The sequence below is a fragment of the Ips typographus genome, linkage group LG5 (genome assembly GCF_016097725.1).
Source record: "Ips typographus isolate SLU linkage group LG5, UJ_Ityp_2.0, whole genome shotgun sequence".
NCBI lineage: Eukaryota > Metazoa > Arthropoda > Insecta > Coleoptera > Curculionidae > Ips > Ips typographus.
In genome coordinates, this window is record NC_138426.1 from 6,668,755 (window position 1) to 6,692,301 (window position 23,547).

General features: G+C 39.2%; 1 protein-coding gene and 2 non-coding genes across 3 annotated transcripts in view; 1 reads left to right on the forward strand and 2 right to left on the reverse strand.

The window, feature by feature from the left end:
* The window catches only part of sha (shavenoid), a 170,565-nt gene extending 147,292 nt beyond the window's left edge, over window positions 1-23,273 (reverse strand). The window contains exon 1 of the mRNA XM_081980672.1: window positions 23,041-23,273. The gene's annotated coding sequence lies outside the window, so the exon portion shown is untranslated. The remainder of the gene's footprint in view (window positions 1-23,040) is intronic.
* Window positions 766-837, reverse strand: TRNAE-UUC (transfer RNA glutamic acid (anticodon UUC)). The gene has a single exon. It is a non-coding gene; the product is annotated as a tRNA-Glu (tRNA).
* On the forward strand, window positions 14,639-14,717 carry TRNAE-UUC (transfer RNA glutamic acid (anticodon UUC)). The gene has a single exon. It is a non-coding gene; the product is annotated as a tRNA-Glu (tRNA).
* Window positions 23,274-23,547: the final 274 nt, after the last annotated feature.

Below are 23,547 nucleotides of genomic sequence, written 5' to 3' on the forward strand. Positions count from 1 at the left end.
TGTCCGACAGGGCTATTATTTCAATAATATCCAAGAAGCTCAATCTAAGAAATATTGCTTTAGGGCGTTATTTTTTATAATGCCCTCTGAACATTTTTTTAAATAAATATCTACAGAATAAAAGTTGGACATTAAACATTGAAGACACCACAGGCATTATTGTCCTTATAATGCCCTTGGCATCTTAATTACTATAACAGAAACTTAATAATAAGTCACTAAGCACTATGTTATAGAGCTTGAAAAGATGTATGATATGTCAAGAGCATCCTAGGATCGAAAATACCTAATATTTATGGTATGAAAGAACAATAATGCCATTTTTAAGATTAGCAAATCTTAAAAAAAGTTTCAGGGCATTATAAGCGGGCGCTATGATACCGCCCGCCTACAAAGCCCTCAAGTAGTTTTGAACACTATAACCTTCACCGTTTCCAAGATATTATTTAATAATAATGTATAAGTGAAACATAAAATAGTATAAAAACCTAGTGACAAAAGTGTCATTAAATCCCTTGCGAATTGTAGCTTTCGGTATGGTCGGGCTACAAAACTTTAGCCGCGGGACTAAAAGAGGCACTTCAGTCCACAGGCTTATAAGATACTCTAAGTGTTAATATCGATATTCAAATGCTTTTATCATTACTAGATGACGTACTGCGTACTGCAGTAATAATATTTGTTTTCTCTAACCCAAACAAAGGTTGTATTCGGTAGCAGTATTAAATAGGTGTTTAAAAATAAAAAATAAAACAAAAAAAAGTATTCCGATACCGGGAATCGAACCCGAGCCTCCTGGGTGAAAGCCAGGTATCCTAGCCACTAGACCATATCGGAGTTGTAATTTAACAGGGTTGAGTAGGATTTCCACAAGCTTTGATCTATTAATAAGATACTTAAGATTAGAGATTATTATACACTGGATTGTATAGCTATAAACTCTGATAACTGATATTAATAGCACATAGGTTCAAAGTCAAACTGTAAATTAGAAAATAAACTCTGAATGTTTCATTATTTATCATATTTTTTAGACTCAAGAAGAAGAAAATGTTGTTTTTCTACTTTAAATGCTGGTTACTGCCATAGGATCTTGCGAGTTGCGCAGAACAATTTCTCCAACATGACATCTGGGGAACAACGTACAAACGGTTAAGACTTAGGCCGGGTTTACTTAACTTCTTAGTCATAGTCGTAATCATAAACTTAATTTTTGTCCATTAGAACACATAGTAAACCAGTAACAAGGTCGATTTTGTTTACTATGTGTTGTTATGGACAAAAATTAAGTTTACGATTACGACTATGACTATGAAGTTGGGTAATCCTGGCCTAAGATACAACTATTATTTCCCTGGAGTAAAAACGGTATATCAATAACTACGCGGCTTGGCACGACTTTTGAAAGACGATCAGTTAAACCTCAAAGAACTTTTCAATAATACTTTGCGATTACGACATAAGCACATCAAACAACCACAAAAGTTGTGATCCCTTAAGAAAGCGAATAATAGAATCTTGGTTTGTCAGCTAGAAGACTGAGCCGAACTATAAAAAAGTGGAAGAACAGCTAGAAAACAAGTTAAACTTGGTTCTGACATCACAATTCACGTCGGTCCAAAAAGTAGCTCTCCTGCACTCCACAACAAATTCTTCGGTAACTGCAAACATCTTCTCAGATGAAAAGCAAAACATCATATTAAAGCGATGCTCAGACCTGATTAAGCGAACATCCAAAAAAATGTTTGTTGAACACAAACTAAAAGGCAAATCTCCGTCCGATGTATCAGTGCCAATGCCCATGTGTCCATATGGGGAGTTTGGGCTTCACATCTATAGAACCTTCGTTTGATGGAACCTTCGACCTGTCATAGTAACCAAGTTAACACGTGCCAAATATGGATACCTGCCATCTTAAAAGGAACAAAAGAGAAGTGAGAGTTTGAGAATTTTTTTATTTTGTCTGGGGAAATGGAGTCATAGATGTGGCAACCCTATGTTGCGGCGATACATGATTATTGTTGCAAAACATGTCTTATTCTTTGTATAGATAAGAAACATGAGTTTAACGACTTTTCTAATTTTGAGTGATTACAGCATTTGTTTTGAATGCGGTAAGGAGGCGTTACTAAGTCTAACTAACCGGGAAGTTAGTACCTGGTATACTGATCATTCAGCTGAACGGGAGGAAAAGTAGAAGATAAGTAGAATTGCTTTCAAACATTTTCATTTTACTAAATAGTTACAATGACACATACGAGTCGAACAAAAATAGTGTAAGCATCACGAACAGTAATAGCTTCATTGAACTTAGATACATTAAAGTCTTCTCTTCGCTCAGCTTCCAAACCTTCATGGATCAGTAAAACTGCCTTACTGTTCATAATACTTACTAAATATTTTATTTCCCAATGAAATGAGAGCATTTTACAGAATAACAAAATAGAATAAATTATAGTCACAGTCAGGATAACCTTCTCACTTTTGCATTGGTCCATCCACTTTTGGAATAATTATTGGCAAAACATAACTTTATGGTTACTTCCTACCAGCACACTTTTAATTTTATTATTAAAGTCCTATCTGAAACTATAATGCTTTCATACAACTGTAATTAAATCATCTGTCTGAAAAGCATATTTTAGGAACCCTACATTAACAAATCATAAAAAACGACATTTAACTGTTTAATTTTATGGTGACATTTTCATTCAGAAGGCTAATTTTATATAAAAAATATATTGAAACATCCAAAATAATGAAGACATAAAAGTTGGGGTTGTAAATACCGATGAACACATTTACTGTCAAATTTTATACCGGGTCAATTGACCAATAAAAGTTTAGTACTAGGTATAAATTAAAGATGTGCTGTATAGGTAAGTGTTTAATAACCGTTTTTTTCCGCTTATAGAATTTTTCTATGTAGAATTTATGATTAATTGATTATTATACTAAGACGTAGAACTAATACACTTTGTATATTGAAATACAGATACTCAAATTTAAACTGGATATTAAACAACGATAAACACACAGGGTAGTCCAATCGAATAAAGCTTCTAACTTTACTAGAAAATAAAGGATGTATTTCAAATCACCATACTTTGTTCAATATCGATGTACCTAACGTACGTTCTTAGAACGTTATATTTTTAAAGTAAAATATGGATGGCGAAGCAATGTACATGAAGAGTTCTGAAAGTGTTATGTTACATTCAAGCATTTACTTTATTTCTATAACATTGTTAAGTCAACTTATTTTACTTTAATTTTTGGCATAAATGACAATACTTAATTAAGGTCAAATCTGATTAAGTAACTATCAAGCAAGATAAAATATTTCATAATTTAATTTAAACACTTTCAGCTTTAATTCTCTTTCAGACTTTAACGTATAAAGTTTTTTTTTTGAACCTTGACAGATAGATAGATAGACAGATTTGGCAATATCCATTACATAGAATCATTTAACAGGGTATTCCAAATGTACCGGAACGGTACCTTTTTCCACAAGGTAAAAGCTGCAGAAATCGAATTGTGGAATATCACGTAAGGTTCAAAAATCTACTTCTTGATAGTAGTTTCGAACTATTAAGATCTTCTTCAGACCAGCGACATCCACCGCCTCTCTTTGAATTGATAGGTAATAATTTTGCTCAGTAATTTGTATGTTCAAAGTCAACCTATTTTGAAAGATCAAAAACTCAAGACATCAAAATTCTTTTTTAGTCAACAATGAAACTTGTTATTCGTATTAGGCGTTTTTTTTTGTTTTCTTTTAATTGATCGATTTGTTGACGAAATATTTGGAAATGTAACGGTTGTGCAAATTAGACGGGAAAATTTTGAAAAACTGAAAAATCTGAATTTTTTAGCCTTGTTCCATAATTCTTTGAAAAATCTATTCTTAATGCAGAGATGTATAAACAACTGAATAAAATTGTTTCTATAGAAAGAAGTTTCTTGGTGCCAAATCAGGAGATCTACCAGGCCACTATACAAATCAATATCAGAATTCCGAGAACTCTCTTCCCCAGAACTTTATTTTCGGTTTTTTGTCACTCACGTGCCTCAGTAACTTACCGAATAGACCTTGATTTTAGGGCATAAAGGCTCTTGTTTTAGAAGTTGGTTCGTTCGGGATTTTGGAAGTTGGAGGTAACTCGTGCTGAGTCGACGTTGTGATGAACTCCTCTGGCTCTGGATGCTGGTAGGAGTGTGCTGTTCTTCGTGGTCGGTTAGTTTTTAGTGTCGGTGGGCATCATTCTGATCCACTTCACCTCTAGCAAGTCTTGCACAAGTGTTTTGGAGCAGCGTTGTGTTATGTTCCTAGGGAGTTTTCCCATCTGAGTCAGTTTTTGGGTTGCTGTTGTACATACAAATCAAATTGGTTTTCAGTTTTTGCTTTTATTAGACCTTTGTTTACTTCTCTACATAATTGCAACTTATTTCCAAGCACTTGGTGTAATTGGGGGCAAGATTTCTTAGTCTCTCTACAAAGAAGTTTGGCGTCTGGGAGTCAAAGCACTGCATAATCGCTGTTTTCAGGCTTCCACTATTTTCGAATTTTTGTCCAGCAAGCCACTTTTTAAATGCAGGAACCAAAAGAAGTTGCTACAGTTTTCAGCCAAATTTTTCAATTTTTAAACAAATTCATATCCATTTATTCTCACTTTCCTGGGTAGCCGATATTTTTACCTTCTGGCAATTTATTATACTCGGCTGAGCAAACTCGATTTATTTGAATCAGGAATCTTGGATTATCCGGGTTGAACAAAACCCATTTAAACACCAAGTATCGGCAATTACTCGGAAATTCACGCTTAAAGGTCCACTTGACAGTGTAGCTGGTTTTTCTCAGGTTTTCCTGACTTCTGATGTTTTATAGATGTGAATCTACTATACTTCTGTGACGAATATCTCGTCTAAGTTGGTCAGATACACCAGGCGTCAAATTTGATGTGGTAGAGAAGCCATTGATTAATAACTTCTGCTGCTCTGGGACTCTATACTCTCTGGTACACCATACTCTTTGAAGACCCATTCCAAACATGTTACTGGGTTTCACCAGTCAGCTTTTTGAAGTGATTGATGTATTTCTCTGCATTTTCGATGTTTGAGTCTCTACTCCTACCTTTACCTCTCTTTGGCGTGGGCTACTTTAGTTACGTGTTCTATGGATGTGAAGCCTAAACCCCCCATATGGAGTGGCATGGGCACTGATACATCGGAAGGAGGTTTGCCTTTTACTTTGTGTTCAACCAACATTTTTTTGGATGTTCTTGTCCAGGTCTGAGCAACGCTTTAATGTGATGCTTTGCTTTTCATCTGAGATGTTTGCAGTTACATAAGTAACCGCAGGATTTGTTGTGGAGTGCAGTAGAGCCACTTTTTGGCAAGTCGTGAATTGCGATGTCAGAACCAGGTTTAACTTGTTTTTTAGCTGTTCTTCCATTTTTTCATAGTTCGGCTCAGTCTTCCAACTGATAAACCGAGATTCTATTATCCGGTTTCATCGCAGTTCAATTTTAAGGGATCACAACTTTTGTGGCTGTGTGATGTGCTTATGTCGTAATGGCAAAGTATTATTGATAAGTTCTTTGAGGCATAACTGATCGCCTTTCAAACGTCGTGCCAAGCCGCGTATTATTTGATATTCCGTTTTTCCTCCAGGGAAATAATAGTTGTATCTTAGTCTTCACCGTCCGTGCGTTGTTCCCCAGATGTCATGTTGGGGAAATCGTTCGGCTGGTACTGCGCAACTCGCGGGGACCTACGGCAGCAACCAGTATTTAAAGTAAAAAACAAAATTTTCTGTTTCTGGAGTCTAAAAAATATGAATAATAATGAAATATTCAGAGTTGATTTTCTTACTTACAGTTTGACTTTGAACCTATGTGCTATTAATATCAGTTATCAGAGTTTATAGCTATACAATCCAGTGTATAATAATTTCTAATCTTAAGTAACTTATTAATAGATTAAAGCTTGTGGAAATCCTACTTAACCCAATCGAAATACAACTCCGATATGGTCTAATAATATCTTTATTTACAATATTTACAAGTATACAATCAATTATGTAACTGAATAAACAAAGTAAGTGCATTGAAGGTGAGCTGCCTGTCGAGTGAGTTCCCACCCGGACTCTTGCCCCCGTCTAAGTTTCTTCGTTAGGTGGTTGCGTAAGTGTAGCACCCGAGTGTTTGGTGATGCGTCTTAGGAGGATGTCAGTAGTGGACACTGCCACGCTATGACTTATTTTGTTGAGGAAAATCTGCCATTCTCTTGCCGTGACTCTTAGGCTTTTTTTCATTAAGTTGCGGAATTCCAGAAAGTCTTCTGTGGCCAGGATTTCTCCGTAGCAGCCTATCACGCATGTAGCGAAAGTGACAGGGCAGCGGTGAATGTGCCTCAGTTCGTCAACTAAGTTGAGGTCTCGAGTGATATTTTGGACCTCAAAGTTGTCAGTTTTCAGGACGGAATTGACAGTGTAGCGCGTTTTCTTCAGTTTCTCTTGGCTTCTGATGTTTTGGAGATGTGACACCGCCACTTCGAGGACGTATATCTCGTCTGGATTTGTTAGATATACCACAACATCCGGCTTGTTGTGGTAGAGTGGCCTATCTGTTAGTAACTTTTTCCCGGCTTTAATGGTTACTTTTCTCTGGCCGCACTGAAACGTCTCCTGACAGTTGGCTCTGCCAAACTGGAGTCGTCTGGAGCAGCCTCGAGGTGCCCGGAAGCTTGTGAATAGTGTTTTAAGCAGCCAGTGCACCACGCAGTCATGTCGTGTGGTATAAGCGCCCTCGACGCAGGCCGCCGCAACGTGATAAGCAGTCTCATCGGCTCTGCATCCTCTTCTGCACTTCCATCTTTCCAACCCGACGCACAAGCCGTGCAGTTGCTCCTCTGCAGCGTTCAGGAGCATGGTTCTTCTCCACGTGTCCAGACTGGGTGATGTGTGGGCTGGGATAGTCATCTTCTTTGCCTCGCGTGTCACCACTCTACCATAGTGCATATTTTGGGACCATTGTTCTTGCCGCAGTTGTGTCATTTTGGTCTTTAGTGTTTCTGAAACGCTTTGGCAGCATTTCTTGATATCATCCTCCACCGGGATGTCTACGTCGTACTTTTTGAGGACCCACTCCATGTCAGTGAGCGGGTTTCTCCAGCCAGCTTTTTGGAGTACCTGGTAACGCTCCCTGCATTTCTCTAGGTTCTTGTGTTTCAGCAGATAGATTCCTTTTTTTGCGTAGCTGATTTCTGTTACGTCCTCTATGGAGGTGAGTCCTAGACCTCCCGTGTGGATTGGCAGATACACCGACGCGTTTGAAGACGATTTACCCTTGATCTTATGCTCGACTAGTTTCTTTCTGATGTTTTTGTCCAGGTTGCGGCATCTTTTTAGCGTCGTGCTTCTTTTTTCATCCGAGAAGATGTTAGCTGTCACATAAGTGACAGCCGGGATCACAGATGCGTTCAGCAGTGTTACTTTTTGACCCGTCGTGAGCTGAGACCCGAGGACTAGGCTTAGCTTTTCTTCCAGCTGGATTTCCATTTTGTTGAAGTTTTCCTCGGTATCTTTTTCTAGTTGGATTAAGCCCAGGTATTTATAGCCCTGCCTTACTTGTGGAAGGAACGGTTCGAGGTCTCCGTTCCCTACTTCTGCGGTTCTCGAGTAGTGTCCGCATTTGGCAGTGTTAAGTGACAGCCCAACCTCTGCTGCGGCGCTTGCGAGCTTGTTCGTGATGGTTTTCAGACTTTTTTTGGTAGGGGCGTGACATTTTATGTCGTCCACGTAGGCAAGGATCCGGTGTTTTCCCTTGCTTTGTTTGGCTATGTCTGGGTTGGTGTTCACGTGGTGGATAAGTGGTGCCGTGATCAGTAGAAAAAGGAGTGGGCTCATTGAGTCACCCTGGAGTATGCCCCTTCGCACTGGAATTGGCGTGGTGCGTTCCTTGTGTATCTGGATTCTAAGTGACCACAGCTTTATGGCAAGTTTTGTGGCCATTTTAATGTTAGGATGCAACGGCAAGACATTCACGAGTTTTTTGAGGCACGAGTGGTGTATTGAGTCGTACGCCTTGCGGAAATCGTACCACGCAGAGTAGTTTGTGGTATCCCGCTTTCTTGCTAGTGTGGTGATGCTCTTGTCCTCCAGTAGGCCGTGCGTAGTCCCCCACATATCTGCCTGGGCAAATTGCTCCGGGGGGATCGCCCACGTTGGGAGGGACTCCTTCAGGGTAGCCGTGATTACTGCGGTCACTGTTTTGTAATCTGTGTTCAAGATGGAAATTGGCCTGTAGTTTTCTGGATCGTGTTCGTCGCCCTTTTTATGGATTAGCACCAGTCTGGCTCGTACGTCGGTCTCAGTGAGCTTCTGTCTGCCTGTGAGGATCATTCGGACGCTGTTTATTAAGTAGCTCTTTGCTGCTGGCAATATTTTGTACGTGTAGTTTGGAATTCCATCGTCGCCCGGTGCCTTCCACGGAGCTGCTCTCGCCACCGCTTGCTCGCACTTTTCTTTGATGTAATCTGGCGACGTTTGTTGGTCAAAGTTACGCGCGCTGGAAAACCGCTTCATTTTACGGAGCCACTCGTGGAACACTGGAGTGTTATTTTCACTTCTGTCTTTTGCGTACAATTTTCGATAAAAACGTTCTGCATCTTCGGTGTTGAGCTTTCCTTCGGTGTTGGGTCTTTCTTGCAGCACATCGATGGTTGGCCGTTCGTGAAACTTCCTCCTTAGAGTGCTTGCTTCATCCCGGGTTTTTTGCCTGTCCAGTTTCTTTTCGAGTAATGCCAGTTTTTCTTGTGCGGATGTGATGTAGTCTTTTATGTTCATTTTTAGTCTTTTGATGATTGTGGCTTGTTTGAGTTGTTGTTTTGTGAGGTTTTGTCCGTGTGTGTTCCTGATCTCGTTGGCAATTTTGATTCTTTTCTTCAGCTGGCAAATTTGTTCTTCTGTTCGCCTGTGAGCTAGTTTGACTGGCTTGTTGTGGACTAGTGTATCCCGCAGTACCTTTGTTGCCACGTAGATTGCATTTTTGGTAGCCTTTCGCTTTTCTACGTCGGTTTTTGAGGGTTGGCGCTGAATTTCGACAATCCTTTCCTCCAAGATCGCATCTACCAGGCGGACAGTCTTTTTGTTCTGCGGTCTTATAAGAAACCTTTTGATTTTTGGTTTCTTGTCACTCACTCGTCCCAGCAACTTGTCAAAGTAGGCCTTTGTTTTTTGGTATAACGGCTCTTGTCTTGCAGGGTGGGGCGTTTGGGGTGTTGGAGGTTGGGCGTGACCCTCCTCACCCTCGGTCTCAGATTCCGCAAGACTCGTGCTGGGCTGAGAATTGTGACGTATTTCTAGCTGCAGTTGATGGTCAGCATTTGCCTGCCCGTCCTGGCTATGCAGCTCCTGTTGGATATCGCCGTCGTATCTGGCCTCCTCCTGTTGTGGCTGTTGGTTTTGGGGCAGTTCCTCTCCAGGTTCGTTGTCGATATCGCTTTCGGCGTTGCGCATATAGTATGTATCGGGGTAGCTTTCGCGTAATTTTGCCGCTACTGCTTTTAGGGATCGTCCAGGAAAATTGTCTAAAATTGCTCTAATACGAGCTGTTGGAAGGGCCTCAGGACGGTTTTTATAAGCTCTCACTAATTGTTCTAGCTCGGCCTGCGTCCACTTGCTGCTACCCTGTCTGTCGGCCTGGTTAGGGTTTTTAATTTCCAAGCATTTTTTCTTTATTGCCGCCACTGAACGACCGGGCAACAAATTTTGTGCTTCCTCCAAATCTCGCTTTGTAAGTATGTTCCGACCCTGTACAAATTCTCTTAGCGTGTTTATTTCGTCGGGTTTCCACGTAGACATTGTTGTTGTTGTTGTTTATCTTTCTTATCGCTATTTACGCTGTTGGACTTGGCGTACAGCTGATAACATGCGATTTTTAGACGAAATTTTGCCACACTCACGCACCACACATACGCTATTTTATTCGGTGATGTTACTTATTTTTGGGGACAATGTTCGGAAGGGTGCACACCCGCACTCGATGTAAGACGGCACTACGTAGGTATTTTGTAGGTATATGGATGACAAAATCTTACTGCTCACCTTCCTGGTTAGCCGGTTTTTTCGCCTGCTGGCAAACACCCTCGGCTGGACAGTCCGATTTGCTTGGATCTGCAATTCTGGATTCTCCGGACTGTCAGGAATGACTACCGCGCGTTTTCGCGTTAAAAAAACCGATTTGAACCGCAATAATGTGCGTTTCCACAGAACTCAACGCTTAACGTCCGCTTTCAACGGTAGTCCGATATGGTCTAATAATATCTTTATTTACAATATTTACAAGTATACAAATGAACATGTAACTGAATAAATACAGTAATTAGGCAGGCCTCGTCAGGTTAGCCTCCCTTAGGTTACCCTCCCCCAGGTTCGCCCGTAGGCGGCCGCAGTGCCGGCCGGCCCCGGTCCTGTCTCCCAGAGCCCTTCGTTATCCTTCTTAGGAGGATGTTAGTGGTGGAAACGGCGATGCTGTGGCTTATTCTGTTTAGGAGCACCTGCCACTCCCTGGCTGTCACTTTCAAGCTTTTTTTGAGGACATCCTTGAAATGAAGAAAGTCTTCAGTGGCGAGAATCTCTCCATAGCACCCCACGACACAGGCGGCGAACGTTACAGGACATCGGTGCAACTGCCTCAATTCGTCTACCAGGTTTTGGTCACGTGTCACATTTTGTACGTCAAAATTATCTGTTCTGAGCACGGAGTTTACAGTGTAGCGGGTTTTTTTCAACTTTTCCTGACTTCGGATATTTTGTAGGTGCGATACTGCTACTTCTAAGACGAATATCTCGTCTGGGTTGGTGAGGTACACCACTACGTCAGGTTTGTTATGGTAAAGGGGTGCGTCAGTTAATAGTTTTTTTCCCGCTTTGATAGTCACTTTCCTTTGGCCACACTGGAAAGTTTCCTGGCAATTGGCTCTGCCGAACTGGAGGCGTCTCGAGCAGGCTCGGGGAGCCCGCAAGCTCACAAACAGCGTCTTAAGCAGCCAGTGCACCACACAGTCATGTCTTGAGGTGTAAGCCCCCTCCACACAGGCCGCCGCTACATGGTAGGCAGTCTCATCCGCCCTGCACCCCCTCCTGCATTTCCATCTTTCCATGCCCACACACAATCCATGGAGTTGCTCCTCTGTTGCGTTTAGAAGCATGGTTCTTCTCCAGGAGTCTAGATTGGGCGATGTATGTGCCGGGATGGTCAGTTTTTTTTCCTCTCGTACAACCAGTCTGCCGTAATGCATATTCTCGCACCATTCTTCCCGCAATGATTGAGTGATCTTCTCCTTTATCGCCTTTGAGACCTGCTGGCAACACCGCTTGATATCTTCTTCTGCTGGGATGTCTACGCCATACTTGTTGAGGACCCGTTCCATATCCGTTAGAGGGTTTCTCCAGCCAGCTTTTTGGAGAACCCGGTATCTTTCCCTGCATTTTTCTAGATTTCCATGCTTGAGTAGATAGATACCTTTTTTTGCATGGGCTATTTCAGTTGTACGTTCTATGGATGTGATTCCCAAGCCCCTCATATGGAGTGGAAGGTAAACTGAGGCATTGGAGGAGGATTTGCCTTTCAGTTTGTGTTCAACAAGCTTTTTCCTAATGTTCTTATCCAGGTCTCGGCACCGCTTTAGTGTGGTGCTTCGTTTTTCGTCGGAGAAGATGTTTGCAGTTACATAAGTAACAGCCGGGATTATTGTTGAGTTTAGCAGGGCTACTTTTTGAGAGGTCGTCAGTTGGGATGCAAAAACCAGTTGTAACTTGTCCTCCAGCTGTTCTTCAATTTTTTTGTAGTTTTGTTCAGTGTCTTTTTCCAACTGAACTAAGCCAAGATATTTGTAGCCCTGTCTTACTTGCGGGAGGAATGGCTCTAGCTCTCCGTCCCCCACCTCTTCTGTCCTCGAGTAATGGCCGCACTTGTCAGTATTGAGTGCTAGCCCGATTTCCGCGGCAGCCTTTTTAAGAGCATCTGTGATTGTTTTCAGGCTAGTCTTAGTGGGGGCGTGGCATTTTATGTCATCCATGTAGGCGAGAATTCTGTGTTTTCCTTTGGTTTGTTTAAGAATGTCTGGCCCGGTGTTGACATGGTTTATCAGAGCTGCCGTCACCAAAGTGAACAAGAGTGGGCTCATTGAGTCGCCCTGGAGAATGCCTCGGCGCACAGGTATTGGTGCGGTTCTTGTTTTTCCCAGTTGGATTCTGAGAGACCACAACTTTATAGCTAATTTTGTGGCCTGTTTGATGTGCTGATGCAGAGGCAGGGCGTCGATAAGTCTTTTAAGGCAGGAGTGGTGCACAGAGTCAAACGCCTTCCGAAAGTCGTACCAAGCCGAGTAATTTTTGGTGTTTCGTTTTCTGGCCAGTGTAGTTATGCTTTTGTCCTCGAGTAGTCCATGCGTTGTTCCCCAGATGTCATTTTGGGCGAATTGTTCGGGTGGTATCGCCCAGTTTGGGAGGGCCTCCTTCAAAGTGGCTGTGATTACCGCAGTCACAATTTTGTAATCAGTGTTAAGGATTGAAATTGGCCTGTAGTTCTCAGGATCCTGTTCATCGCCCTTTTTGTAAATTAGCACTAGTCTGGCACGTACATCGGTCTCGTTCAGCTTGAGTTTTCCCGTGAGTGTTCCCTGCGTGGTGGTGACCAGGTAGTTTCTGGCAGCTGGAAGTATTTTGTAGGCGTAGTTGGGTATTCCGTCATCTCCAGCTGCCTTCCACGGGGCTGCTCTCGCCAGAGCCTCATTGCATTTTTCTTTGATGTAGTCTGGGGAGGTTTGTTGATCGAAGTTTCGTGCACTTGAAAATCGTTTTATTTTCCGCAGCCACTCGCCAAATACTGGTTTTTGGTCGTCACTTCTGCCTCTCGAGTACAATCCGCGGTAGAATTTTTCTGCATCATCGGCTTTTAGCTTGTCTTGGGGTCTAGGGGTCTCCTGCAGCACTTCGATGGTTGGCCGTTCGTAAAATCTCCTCCTGATAGCACTCGCCTCGTCTCTGGTCTTCTGCCTGTCCAATTTCTTTTCCAAAATTGCCAACCTCTCTCTTGATGATATGATGTAATCCTTTACTGACATTTTTAGCCTTTTGATGATTTTGACTTGTTTGTGTAGCCGTTTGGAAAGGTTTTGTCCATGTGAGTTTCTTATTTCGTTGGCGATATTAATTCTGGTGTTCAGCCTTTTTATTTGCTCTTCAGTCCGTTTGTGTGCCGGTTTTACTGGCTTTTTAGTGACAAGTGAGTCCCTTAGAACTTTTGTTGCAACGTATATGGCATTTTTTACTGCTTTTCTTTTCTCCCGGTCTGTTGTTGAGGCTTGGGCTAAGATTTCGAGGATTTTATCTTCCAGAACCGCGTCGACGAGTTTGACAGTTTTCTTATTTTGAGGTCTTATTAAAAACCGTTTTATTTTCGGTTTTTTATCGCTCACATGCCTCAGCAACTTATCGAAGTAGGCCTTAATTTTAGGGCAAAGTGGCTCTTGTCTTGCGGGTTGATTCATTCGGGGTATTGGAGGTTGGGCGTAACCCTCCTCACCTTCGGTTTCGTGGCCTGCAAGACTCGTGCTGGGCACGGCGTTGTGGTGAGCTCCTGGCTCTGGTTGCTGCTCAGGAAATATGTGTTCTTCGTGTTCGGCTAGTTCTTGATGTCGGTGGTGGTCGTTTTGTTCCTCTTCCTCTAGCAAGTCCAGTGCAGGTGTTGGGCCAGCGTTGCTCTGTTCTTGGGGCGTTTCTTCATCTGGCACGTCATCTGAGTCAGTTTCCGGGTTAGTGTTGCGCATATAATAGACATCGGGATAGCTCTCGCGAAGTTTTGCTGCTATTGCTTTTTGGGTGCGGTTGGGAAAGTTGTCACATATTGCCCTTATTCGAGCAGTTGCAAGGGGCTCCGGTCTGCTTTTGTAGGCTCGCACCAGTTCATCCAGCTCGGCCTCTGACCATTTGTTGGTATTTTGCTTTTCGGCCTGGTTGGGGTTTTTTATTTCCAGGTATTTTTTCTTAATTGCTGCTGTTGATCGTCCAGGGAGTAGATTTTGTGCCTCCTCCAAGTCCCTTTTTGTGATTGTAGTCCGGCCCTGCATAAATTCTCGCAGTATGTTTATTTCTTGATGTTTCCATGTCGACATTGTTATTGTTATTATTATTGTTGATAAGTTCTTATCTATTTTTCGGGCGTTGGACTAGATAAGTTGCTGGTTTACAGGCAAGGTCAGCCGGCACTCCACCACAAACACAGGAAGGTTATTATTTACAGTACAGGTATTATTTGTCTGTTTTTTAATGTTCTTTTAGGGGGTCGATGCTCCAAGGGATGCAAACACGCACTAGGTGTCGGATGGCACTATGGTAAGTGAGTTTTGCTCTGCTCACTCTTCCAGGTAGCTGGTATTTTCACCTTCTGGTAATTACACGCAGCTGAGCAACCCGATTTGCTTGAATCAGGAATTTTGGATTCTCCGGGTTGCCGTGGTTAACTACCGTCGCGTTTTCGCGTTGAAAAAAACCGATTTAAACCGCGCGAATTGGCGATTGCTCGGAACTTCACGCTTAACGTCTGCTTTCAACGATAGTCCGATATGGTCCCGATATGGATATGGTCTAGTGGCTAGGATACCTGGCTTTCACCCAGGAGGCTCGGGTTCGATTCCCGGTATCGGAATACTTTTTTTTGTTTTATTTTTTATTTTTAAACACCTATTTAATACTGCTACCGAATACAACCTTTGTTTGAGTTAACGAAAACAAATATTATTACTCCAGTACGTCATCAAGTAATGATAAAAACAATTGAATATCGATATTAACACTTAAAGAGTATCTTATAAGCCTATGGACTAAAGTACCTCTTTTAGTCCCGCGGCTAAAGGTTTGTAGCCCGACCGTACGGAAAGCAAAAATTTGCAAGGGGTTTAAAGACACTTTTGTCACTAGGTTTTTATACTATTTTATGTTTCACTTATACATTATTAATAAATAATATATTGGAAACGGTGTAGGTTATAGTGTTCATAACAACCTGAGGGCATTATAAGCGGGCGTTATCATAGCGCCCGCTTATAACGCCCTGAAGTCGTTTTTAAGATTAGCAATGGCATTTTTGTTCTTTCATGCCATAAATACTAGGTATTTTCTATCCTAGAATGCTCTTGATATATCATTAATAGGTTAGGGCATTATTTCTTAGATAATTGACCTTATATAGGTGTCATTATTGATAAAATAATAGCCCTCTCGGACATTACCTAATTAAGTTTTGTTATGATTAAGTTTCAGAATACGTTGGTGCTATCAGCCCTACAGCAACTAGTCCTACAGTTGATGAATACTCTTGATGAAAACTATTTGAAAACGCTATATAAACAATATAATAAATCAAATAAATAAAATAAAATTAGTGGACATGTTTTAAGGAATGATGAAGAATTTTGAAATATTTCCAACATCTATTAATACAAACTGCATTTTCAAATAATTTACGAGGTATTCAACTGTACGAATAGATACTTTAAAAGCGATACGGAAGACTTTTTAAACTCGAATATCTCAAAAAGGAAGAGAATGCTACCAACACCTTTTTTTTCTAAACATAGTAAAACGCAAATTCTGTCATAAATCTGGCGCTGACACTGGACAGCGTCCTCTGCAACGTACATTACATTTACGGAAAATGTAAACGTATTCTGATGTATCGTTTCTGAAAACTTCCTTCTTCTTCATCATTAAAAAGTCATATTTTTCAATCACAAATGACTTCGTAATCTTTGTTTACGCCTAAGTTTCCATGACGGAAACAAAGACAGTTTGCCCTAGGGCTTTTGATCATTTTTACGACCCGTCTCTAAGAACTACGAACTGTAAAGTTACAAAAGAAAACTGTCGTCATTCACAACGGGTGGTAAAGTTCGACACTTCTTTACAAATTAATTAAAATGTTTATTTTCAACCAGGTATGTAATAACGTTATTTCTTATGTGTAAACCAGGTGGAAAGATGAAAATTACCTGCTTTTACTTCCCACCCGGGTAAATGTCACTTTCCACCCGGGTGAATGTCAATATGCGTTTTGTTATATCTGGGCTTACTTTTTATAGAAGAGACTGTGCCGCCACCTCTGCAACTGCTCACAGCTCAGGTGATGATGAGTAAAATCTGCGTCTTCAGAAATCTCCATGTTAAAAGCTCTTTAAGAAACGTTTCAGCTCAAAAGACGGAATAGCACAATAATGACGATGTCAGGATTGTAAACAAATCACCAGTCGTTTATTATGGTTGAAGTCATAACAATTCGTGCACCTATACTACCTTATTGTTAGAGACTATTAGCAATCAATATTTCAACTGAATGATTTGTTAAAAGTTCGATGAGATTTTGATAAATGGTTGAAAATAAAATAGTATATAAACCACAGTAGAAAGTTTAATTTCTGTCTCGAGATAAAGTTCACCTCGACTTCGCCTCGGCGAACTACCTAATCTCTCGACAGAAATCAAACACTTTCTACCTGAGTATGTAATATACTATTAAATGAGTTTTTTGAAATGTTTTATCCTGAAAACACTACCCCAGGTTTGCTTTCCCCTTGTTTAGAATGACAGCCAGCTGTTAGGCTGTTTGGTTAGGTAAGCTTCCTTTTGATTTTGTATGATGCATGTTGTACTTATTCGAGCGCTCTTCTAGCCCCTGATGATGAGTAGCTGCTGCACTCGAAACATGTTGGGCGTTATTTGAAGGTTTAAAGGCCATTGAAAACATTTTTTGTGGAGAAGATTGTGTGTTACTCAGCTACCCCCTATCTACTACAACTCCACTGAGTGACTTTGGACTACTACTTCTTACACTCTAGAAAGTTGAAATGTTTTAGTTCATTTGATAGGATTATACAAGGTGATTCCAAAGTTGGTGCTTTCCTTTCACCTGCGAATAGGGCTTCAAAAAATAAAGCTTTTTTTCCCTTGACGCTTTTTCGAAATATGAACAATAACGAAGATACAGGGTGTCAAAGTTTTACTGAAAAAATACAAATTTAATGGTTTTGGCCAAACCACTTGAAGTAATTAAACAAAATTTTGTAGGTGTCAGTAGCTACATGGAAAGGAAATTTTCCAAAAAACAAAAATTTTTTTGCGTTTACCAGTGGCGCGCGTATAATTTTTTAAAAACATTTTTGAAAAAAAATACTACCCTACTAGTTTTTTTTTAACATAAAAATTATTATTGAATTCCTTGTTCAATTCTAAAATTAAAACGCCTTTTATTATTTTTTTCCTACGATGCACCGCTTTCGAGTAAAAAAATAAAATTCGTCTTAATGCGTGCCTAAAATTTAATGTTTTAATTTAAAATGTCAAATTATTAAAACTTAGTTCAAAGGCGGCTGAAATCTTTTGTTTATGTTTATGTCTGTTGATAAAGAATAACCTACAGTTAGTTAAAATTAAATTTAAGTTATTTTTTATTTTGTTATTTTTCAGTAAAATTTTGACACTCTGTATCTTCGTTATTGTTCATATTTCGAAAAAGCGTCAAAGGAAAAAAAGCTTATTTTTTGAAGCCTTATTCGTAGGTGAAAGGAAAGCACCAACTTTGGAATCACCCTGTATACTCAATTTTTTTATAATCTGAATATTTATAGGATCAGTATCATTGGTGTCCAATAGATTTAATAGTAATTATTGGGAAATAAAGTTCATCTAGAATATATAAAATTCGAAGAGACGGGAGAGCAATGACAATAAGAATTAGAGCTGGAAGAATTGTTCAAATTATTTCAATTAATTGTCCTTATAGAAGAAAACGATGGGGGAGAGCAATGACAAAAAGAATTAGAGCTGGAAGGATTGTTCAAATTACGAGTTCAATTAATTGTCCTTCTAGAAGAAAACGGTGGGGGAGAGCAATGAAAATAAGAATTAGAGCTGGAAGGATTGTTCAAATTATTTCAATTTATTGTCCTTCTAGAAGAAAACGATGGGGTAGAGAATTGACAGTAAGAATTAGAGCTGGAAGGATTGTTCAAATTTTTTCAATTAATTGTCCTTTTAGAAGGATACGATGGGGGAGAGCAATGACAATAAGAAGAACTTCTAGAAGAAAACGGTGGTAAAACGTATTTTTTCATAAAAATCAATGCTAATGGACAATGTTTGTGAACAAAGGAACAAAGTATAGTATTATCCTCGTCTTTTTAGTCATTGTTTCCATGCGAAATTTAAGTCACTAGCAGGCGAGGAACATTTTTTTTAGGAAGCAATGACTATCTTAGCAAAGTCAAAGGCACCGGTAAAGCAAAACGTCTTATGGGAGATTCAATGCATTTTATGACAATCTTTCAACCCAAATTAAAAAAAAATCTAGGCTAGATATTGCTGTTTTTAAACGGCATATAGTATAAGAAGACATTTGATAAAATGTGCGAAAGTCAATATAATTTTAATAGTATGTCAATTAAAAATTTTAGAAGCATTTTATCAAATGGCCATAGTTACCATAATTTTTAAGTCACTATTTCTCCTACCTGCAAAATTTTTTTGGTGACACAAATGATTCTCGAACATTTCTCAAACGTTTAACTATTAAATAATTTTAAAAAAATTATGCCAAATAAGTTAAAAAATAAAGTCGTAATTTAGGTTAAAAGATGAGAGAGAAAGAGAGAAGAAGAATTTCGAAGCCAAAATCTTCGAGCTTCTAGAGTGATGTGGAACGTATCTTTCCACATCACTCTAGGAGCATCGTCGCTTAAACTGTAATGTCTGCGTTAACACTGCCGTAGTTTTGTCGACAAAAATATAAAACAAACACTGTTTTTTATATATTTATCTACACGTAGGTCAGGCATCGCGATTGAAAAATGTCTTCTTCTACTCCTACAGGGATATTGGCTCATTCCTGAACAGTTTAGAGAACGGATAAGTAGGCAATTGCCAACGATTGAACGAATACAGAATCCGAGACTTTCCGCAACTGTGCGATAAGAAATAGACTAATTACAGGCAATTTTCAGCGTGCGATATCAATCAATCAATCAAAAAAGTAGCTTTATTGTCGGAAACTTAAAGTCATTGACAAAGCCCTGAAAACACATACAAAAACAGCAAAAAAAGAACATACATAATTATTACACTACACATACAATATGAATCACACATAATTACACCTTGCAATTATTAAAATAAAAACAAAACAAAAAGGCAGTTACCCTGTATAAGAGAGGGAGAAAGAGGATCAAAAACACAAACATTGCTGCTTGGTCAATTTATGGCAGAACAAGGCGCCTTAAGAACTGGAGTAGAATTCGTCCAGAGAATAGTACGCCCCGTCAAGCAAAAACCTCTCAGCCTCACGCCTAAATCCATGCGCAGATGGCTGGCCTCTCACGTGGAGAGGAAGGTTATTGAAATGTCTCTTGCCACCGTAAATAAGCGACGACTTAATCTTCTCCGTGTGAGGAATGGGAAGCCTCAAAACGAATCTACTGCGAGTCACCGAGCCGGAGCCCTCGGACAACTAACCCCCAAACTTGCCACGGACAAGACAAATCGTCTCTAAGATGAAAATGCAGCACAAGGTGAGGATACCATGTTCAATGAAGAGGGGTCTACATGAGGCCCTGTATCCAACACGACACAAACACCTCAATGCTCGCTTCTGCAGGAGAAACACAGAATTGAAGCGGCTTCGAGAACAAACTCCCCAGAAAGCTATGCCGTAGTGGAGATGGCAGTCAATCAGTGCATAGTATGCACTCCTAGCTACATGGTAATCCAGATTGCCAGAGATTACCCTCAATGCATGGCAACCCGACGCCAGTCTAGAGCACAGACCGTTCACATGCTCAGCGAATCGAAGCGAATCGTCAATAATAAGACCAAGAAACTTGTTCATTCCAGGGGCCCACAATGGCTCACCCTCAACAAAAATCTCCTGCAATGAGCATCCAAAATGTAGGATCTTGGTCTTACAGATATTTAATGACAGTAATTTGGAATTGCACCAATGTTTGATTATGGAGAGGTCCCCATCAATAGTGGCAGTCAATGAATCGGCGCTCTGGCCGCTCCAAAGAATGGTCGCGTTATCAGCGAAAACAGTGAATTGTCCGTTAATAGGGAGCGAAACAATATCATTGATGTATATCAAGAACAGCAAAGGTCCAAGAACAGAGCCCTGAGGGACATCCGAAGTTAACATTAACTCTCCAGAACCATGGCCACCGATGAAGACGTCCTAACTCGATATGAAATAGACCAATCATAGACAATCTTCAGCGTGCGATATGAAATAGACCAATTACAGCTAATCTTGAACGTAAACAAAATAATTCTTCTGATTGTCATGCTCACTTTGTTGGCATCAAAACATTTGGTTTTGGGTTATGTTTTGGCGTCGTGCTCAAATTTTCGTCCTCGTGCGATAGGGACATCGTATTCACCCTTGTTGTAGAATATACTATTTCTACACGTAGGCCAGGCATCGCGATCGAAAAATGTCTTTACCGATTCTCTTAAAGTTTCAAGCGAAAGTAAAGATCATAAATATAGACTGCAAATTGTAAACCCAAATTGCCTGCTTGTTCACACAGTGCACTATTAACGACAAGAGTTCATTGCTGAAGACGTTTTAACACCGATTGGAAAGTTTTAAGGATTCTCGTATCAAACTTATAGGTATAGCCTCTTTTCTACTTTCCATGTTAGGTGATAATGTTGATGATCATGTTGCTTTTACTGATTTTCATGACAGGCTTAAAACCAGTTGATATAAATGAATGTCATCCTACTTATTATGCACAGAGAAGATAAAAAGTAATTTATAAAAAAATTTACATTATTTTCGAAAACACTCTGTAATTTCTTTTGTAGACAGAAAATTAAAAAACCTTCAAACATGTCCCGAAATATCAACCAAACCTACTATATGACACAGAAAAAATCTAAAATGTTGTAGCACGTTTTTCTTTACCCTTTAAATTGGTAAAAAAATTACTGTAAGTCAAAATGAATCCCGGGCTCTAATTCTACAAAAAAACGGTCATTCGGAACCTTTTTTATTCATTAAATTCGGCTGTATGAGGATATCAACTGCTGCTAATTTTAAATTAGACACCTTATATATTTTTGCGTTTTTGGATTCTAGATCAAATTCTATACATATTTCGTGTATTAAGGGAATATACTATGTATTCGTTTCTGAGATATTTACCATTTTATGTAAAATTTAAGGTTTTCAGGCTTTAAACATTTAAATTTACACATATCAGTAAACGTTTTTTTCTTGTTTTTTGCGTTAGATCGGGTTAAACGAGGATTGTTTTAAGAGTGGGTGCAAAAAAAAGACAAACTAGTTTTAAAAAAGAACAGAAAGTCTAGTTTTTCAAATATTTCCCTTTCTACTAGTAGTTTGTTACTAACTTCTCCTTATTCTTACAATAATGATTCTCTGTTCAAAATTAAGGCAAGTTTGTATTACTTATTTAAAAATTCATTGTTTAAATTGATACATTGAACCACCCTGTAAATCCCACAACTAGCAAAATTCCGGGGTTATTGAAGATTAAAGTACTAACTGTCAAATTTAGTCAAAACTGTCTATTATCAAATAACACGGTTATTTGCAACACTTTGTATCGACTTTTATATGTCAATGGATAGGAAATAAAATAGTCTTTTTTCCTCATTTTCTAGAATCAAAATAGCCCTTAACCAGTCAAAAAGTGTTTCTGGAAAATTTTTTTAGTGTATAATTTGTATCCCCAAAAACTTGCTTAACTGCACTATTTTTGGTAGGGTTTTATATGTCAATGGATAGCCAATAAAATGAGCTTTTTAAAAGTAACTCATCTTGGGTTGGACGGTTTGGTCCATAAAGGGCGTCAAAATTGCATTGTGCATTTTTTTGTTCAATCGTCAATAACTAGCTTATTTGCAACACTTTGTACAAACTTTTATATGTCAATCGATAGCCACTTACATGAGCTTTCTATTGACGTATAAAAGTTCAAAGAGCGTCAAAATTTTTAAAAGTAAAATTACAAGATTTATTATTCTCTGTTGTTTTCCAATGGATTTCATTGAACTTACCAAACTTTATTTAATTTATTTGTGTTTAAATTTGAATGGTAGATGTATAGAAAAAAATGTTTTGTAATACATTTTTTTATAATATAATTTAGGCATTCGTAATTCTATTAATAGTTTTCAAAATAGTAATTTAATAACCAGTCACCCACAATTATCAATTAATTTGTAATGCTGCTAATTGCCAAGTAATGCTCACTAATTCCTACAGATTGTACACCATAAGGCCTCAGCGGTTTACTCCTCGTTTGTAGATTATCAGAATGGATAATATGGGACTTGATAAAATATTTATTCCGACAACCCGTAAACGAGTTAGTAACACAAGTAATATAATGTAAAACTAAAATCAGAGAAAAAATTAGACTATAAAGAAAATATACCTGCCAAAACATTGTTTACGTTGCTTAAGCTATTATACATTGTATTATTTATGATAGCTTGAACACTGGAACATACTGGAATATACTCTTTTTTCATCTATGTAATATTCCTTATCTTAACTTAATTTATATATCATTTTGAGGAGTCAAACTTTCAGAAATTACTAGTCGGGCAAATGTTTTTTGAATAAAAATTAAATGAAATTTTATAAAGTTTTCACAAAAAAAAACATCATTTTACTGCATTGTTCATAACATGAAAACAGGTTTTGAAAAAAAAATATTATTGTGGAATAGTTTTGTATTTTTTTTTTAGTTGGAGATGCAAGGTTAATGTGGTAAATAACAATTAATAATTTTGTCTTAATAAAACTTTTTGGTCCCTAAAAGTTTTATTAGGGTGATCAGTCCTTATTAAATCAGATTTTGATCAAGATATCAGATATAAAATTTGTTCTTAAATTGTTTACTTACATTCTGCATTATCCATATCAAATTAATAATCTTAATAAATGTACTCACATCAAAAACCCCAATAACAACAAATCCAACCGCAAACAGCTCAATCAAAAGTTCGATTCATTCAACGTTATCAAAGTAACCGATTCTTAGTCATGGACGGACGAAAAAACTCGCGCACTCGTACCAACTGATGCGTGAAGAGCAAGATTGAAGAAGACGAAGACCGACACGCGACTGCCACTAGGTTGGAATCGGAAAACGAAGACCGAGCGGCTCGTCTTCGACGGCGGAAACAGAAGAAGGAATTTTGACGGTATGACTGAAAGGTTCCTTAGGGAGATTGCGGAATGTCATGCAGCGCGAAAGAAATGTAATAAACGTTAGATGGTATGGCGTCTACGGGGTACGCTTATTTATTTTACGCTCGTTTGATATTTTGCGTGAGAATGCTCATTCCGTGATAACATCTAGAAGAGCGAACTAGGAAGACGGTCTGACACGAGACTGCAAATTTCTTTGGACTTCTGCTGCTTTTGTATCTTGGTTAAGTACAGTTGTCTGAATAGT